Genomic DNA, 5,325 nt, shown 5'->3' on the forward strand with positions numbered 1-5,325 from the left:
ACAACGTCTCTCACAGGGAGGTTCTTGGCGGACGTTGTCTCTCACAGAGAGGTTAGTGGTGGACGTTGTCTCTCACAGGTAGGTTCCTGGTGGACGTCGTCTCTCACAGAGAGGTTAGTGGTGGACGTTGTCTCTCACAGAGAGGTTAGTGGTGGACGTTGTCTCTCACAGGTAGGTTCCTGGTGGACGTCGTCTCTCACAGAGAGGTTAGTGGTGGACGTTGTCTCTCACAGGGAGGTTTGTGGTGGACAACGTCTCTCACAGGGAGGTTCTTGGCGGACGTTGTCTCTCACAGAGAGGTTAGTGGTGGACGTTGTCTCTCACAGGTAGGTTCCTGGTGGACGTCGTCTCTCACAGAGAGGTTAGTGGTGGACGTTGTCTCTCACAGAGAGGTTCCTGGTGGACAGACACCCTCCAGCAGGAGCTGCAGCCTCAGATTCAGATCAGGTCAGGGAGGTGAGAGGATATGAACTGCACATGTCTCCAGTATCTCGCTCAGCACGAGAGAACATTCCCATCATTTTAACTCATTGACATTCAGATCAGCCCCGCACCAAGCGTTTATCTTGTTTATGGGTTGTGAAACCTGGAATAAATCACTGGTGTGGAGAGCAGTGCTGCCAAGCTCCCAGTGACGTTATCAACCTCCGCCATGAATCAGAAACACAGAAGGCGTTATTTCTGCTCCGCTCCGCTCATCTAATTCTTCCTGACAAGCGAAGCCCGAACTTGTCAATCATGTTGTCCCTGATTGCTCACAGATATCTGGAGGCCTGACAGCTTTCTCCCAACTGTGGCTTCTTGATCGATCGGCGGTATAAACAGCTTCACCTTCGGCCTCCTCCTCCTCAGAAAACATATCTTCTGACCCTCAGGAGGTTTGTGTTCGACCAACAGAGAGACTTGTGTGTAGTTCTGCTTTGCATTGGGTTTGACAAAGTTTACCACCTAAAAACTTTAGGTGGTAGAAATGAGCTGTTGTCAATACAGTGCTGTGAAACACACACACACACTTATTAAATGCCATTCAGAAACATATTCACTCACTTTATATGATAAGATCATGAGATGAGTGATCACAAAGCAAATCTGAGCACTAATCAATCGTATCCAGAAGATGTAGAGACAATAATCATCAATGTTTTTAGCCACACTAGCAGCATTAGCGATGGCAGCAATGTTCTGTCTGTCTGCCTGTCTGTCTCTCAGTCTGTCCCTCATTCTCTCTGCCTGTCTGTCTGTCTGTCTGTCTCTCTGTCTGTGTGTCTGTCTGTTTCTCCACCTCCAGTCACCAGTCCGTCAAGCTCCTGAGGTTCGCGGACGACACCACCCTCATCGGACTCATCTCTGGTGAGGATGAGTCTGCCTACAGGTGGGAGATTGACCACCTGGTGACCTGGTGCAACAACAACAACCTGGAGCTTAACGCTTCAAAGACAGTGGAGATGGTTGTAGACTTCAGGAGGAGCGCAGCCCCACCCGCCCCCATCACCCTGTGTGACTCTCCAGTGGACACTGTGGAGTCCTTCCGTTTCCTGGGCTCCATCATCAGCCAGGACCTCCGGTGGGAGCTGAACATCAGCTCCCTCCCACCCCGGACACCATCTGTTCGACCCCCTCCGCTCTGGTAGGAGGCTGCAGTCCATCAGGACCAAAACCTCCCGCCACAAAAACAGTTTCTTCCCCTCTGCAGTCAACCTGATAAACTTACATTGACCCCCCCCCGAACACAAACACAAGTTATACGTACATCACCCCTGTCCCCCCTGCGTTACATTAACGCACCCACCCCCTACTGGACACTTTATCTGGACACTTTACCTTATTTTGGTCACTGCACTGGTGGTTATTTATCTTATTTTTATTCTTATTCTTATTTTACCATTTATATTCTACTTATTTATTATCAAAACAATAGCACCTTCAGACCACGGCAAATTCCTTGTAATGTATGTTACTTGGCAATAAACAGTTTCTGATTCTGTCAGTTTATCTGTCTGTCCCTCAGTCTGTCTGCCTGTCTGTGTGTCTGTCTGTCTCTCAGTCTGTCTGTCTGTTCTTCAGAGCTGCTAGTTGTCAGCTTTGGTAGTTTTCAACCATCACATTCGAACTCCTAAACTCATCTAAAACTACCATGACCACGTGAAGCATCATCCTGTCAGGTCCTGTGACATCAGTGTGCTGATCCGCTTTGTTATTAATTTAATTGATCTAAAACAGATGAACTGAACGTCACGACAGAGACGTCAATTACAAAAGCAGTTTCTTTGTTACAGTTTGAGCTCATGGTCAAACAGAATGGAGTTTCATTCAGAAGTAACTGATTGGCTGCAATTCATTTACAACAAATACACAACAGATCACAGTGATTGATTACTGCACTGTTTGTTCACCTCATAGAAAATGAACAAACTGCGTTCATTCGGGCTGAAATGTGGACCTGCAGGGTGATTACAGCTTGTTGTTCATAAGCTTCAACACACACACACACACACACTGAGGGAGGCAGCGTCCCCGGAGCATCCTGGACTCCTTAAAGCTGGATGTTGGTTGGCAGAGTCAGCCACACATTGTGGTTACCATGCCGACGGAAGGCCGGGGGGGAGGAAGGAAAGAAATTGCAGCCAAGACAGAGAAAACACACTTCAGGGGGTCAAAGGTCACCATCCCTGGAGCCTGGAGCTGGACCAAGTGTTCGCAGTGATCACAGGGTCAGAGTCATGATCCTCATCAGTGACGACACCAAGAACAGAAAACAGTTTTAAGGTCCCTCCTGCGGTTTGTTTGTATCCTCAGACGCCCCCTACCCCGCCTGGTGCAGGTGGTGGCTGGTTCAGTGCCCGCTCCACCTTTGAACACAGAGCTCAAGAGACACCTGAACTCCCTGAGGAGGAAGAAGAAGACGTTGGAGCAGGAGAAGAGGAAAGGAGTTGGTGTTTTTCTGCAGAATGGATCGTCTCTCGAAGGAGGTCGGTTTCTGTTGAAGCGGAGGAAGCTGATTGGCTCCATCTGGATCAGATCTGCAGGCTGCACAGACCAGATAAATCCTGCCTTCTGGTCTATGTTGGTTCCCTCCCAGTGAGCCCAGTGAGATCGGTGAGCCCAGTGAGACCAATGAAACCAGTGAGACCAGTGGGACCAGTGAGCCCAGTGAACCAAGTGAGACCAGTGAGCCCAGTGAACCCAGTGAGCCAAGTGAGACCAGTGAGCCCAGTGAGCTCAGTGAGACAAGTGAGCACAGTGAACCAAGTGAGACCAGTGAGCCCAGTACCCAGTAAACCCAGTGAACCCAGTGGGCCAACTGAGACCAGTGAGCCAAGTGACCCAGTGAGACCAGTGAGCCAAATGAGACAAGTGAGCCCAGTGAACCCAGTGAGACCAGAGAGCCAAATGAGACATCGTCTCTCGTAGGAGGTCGGTTTCTGTTGAAGCGGAGGAAGCTGATTGGCTCCATCTGGATCAGATCTGCAGGCTGCACAGAGCAGATAAATCCTCCCTTCTGGTCTATGTTGGTTCCCTCCCAGTGAGCCCAGTTAGACAAGTGAGTCCAGTGAGTCCAATGAGACCAATGAAACCAGTGAGACCAGTGAACCCAGTGAGATCAGTGAGCCCAGTGACCTAGTGAGACCAGTGAGCCAAATGAGACAAGTGAGCCCAGTGAACCAAGTGAGACCAGTGAGCCCAGTAAGCCCAGTGAACCCAGTGAGCCAAGTGAGACCAGTGAGTCCAGTGAGCTCAGTGAGACAAGTGAGACCAGTGAGCCCAGTACCCAGTGAACCCAGTGAGCCAAGTGAGACCAGTGAGCCAGGTGACCCAGTGAGCCAAGTGAGACAAGTGAGCCCAGTGACCCAAGTGAGACCAGTGAGCCCAGTAAGCCCAGTGAGCCAAGTGAGACCAGTGAGTCCAGTGAGCCCAGTGAGACCAATGAGACCAGAGAGCAGAATGAGACAAGTGAGACCAGCCAGTGATCCAGTGAGACAAGTGAGACCAGTGAACCCAGGAAACCAGTGATCCCAGTGGGACCAGTGAGCCAAGTGAGACCAGTGAGACCAGTGAGCCCAGTGAACCCAATAAGCCAAGTGAGACCAGTGAGCCAAGTGAGACCAGTGAGCCCAGTGAACCCAGTGAGCCAAGTGAGACAAGTGAGCCCAGTGAGCCAAGTCAGACCAGTGAGCCCAGTAAGCCCAGTGAGGCAAGTGAGCCCAGAGAGACCAGTGAACCCAGTGGGACCAGTGAGCCAAGTGAGCCAAATGAGACCAGTGAGACAGACACACAGACTCACAGACAGACACACAGACATGCAGACAGACAGACAGACACACAGACAGACATACAAACAGACAGACACACAGACAGGCAGACACACAGAAGGACAGACACACAGACACACACAGACAGACACAGACACATAGACACACAGACAGACACATAGACAGACACACAGGCAGACAGACAGTTACACCTCCCTCTGACAGATGCATGGAGGCGGCTGACTTACAGTTTCGGGAGGAAGCAGCAGGATCAGACTGAAGGGAGTCCACTGGTTTCAGGGATTAAGCTGATCCAGTTTGAGTTTCAGGATAAAAATGACCTCTGACCTCTACTTCACATCTGTCTCGGCCAGTAGTGCTAGTGCTGACTCAGCAGGAGGCTCTGACACATATAAATGAAGAGCAGCAGGGAATTACAGTAAGACCCCCACTCACTACACACACACGCACTACACACACGCTCGCACACACACACACACACACACACACACACGCACGCACACACACACACTACACACTGTAGTGACTAGAGTAAATGACTCTTTAAACACTGCTATCAATGAAGGTCCTCACAAGAATTTTAACATGTTTGTGTGTAAGTGTGTGTGCAGTCTTGTATCTCCATATTTGTGAGGACCAATTACAGTTTTAGGCCTTGAAGGTGCACTTGGCTGGAAGTCACCTCTCCAGATGTCAAAGACAGTCCTTACAAGTATAGAAATACAAATGTGTGTGTCTCTCATGTATTAAGCTGCTTCGCTCTTTAAGATGCAGGAGAAGAAAAAAGGAAACGACTGGAGAACATGTTTTCCAGATGTGTCTGTGTGAAGCGCTCTGCCAGATTCTCAGAGGAGGTGGATTTTAAACAAACGTATCTTGGCGACGGACGACGAGGCCATCGCTCATTTTAATGTTTGAAATTTCAAACGTTTTCATGTCTCCCCATCTGGAGAGGCAGAGACAGCAAAGCATCGTGGGAAGAGAGAGAGCTGACTGCCGCTCTGCAATACTGTCCACATACACACTCACACTCACACACACTCACACAAACACA

This window comes from Enoplosus armatus, chromosome 1 (assembly GCF_043641665.1).
Source record: "Enoplosus armatus isolate fEnoArm2 chromosome 1, fEnoArm2.hap1, whole genome shotgun sequence".
In the NCBI taxonomy this organism is placed as follows: Eukaryota; Metazoa; Chordata; class Actinopteri; order Centrarchiformes; family Enoplosidae; genus Enoplosus; species Enoplosus armatus.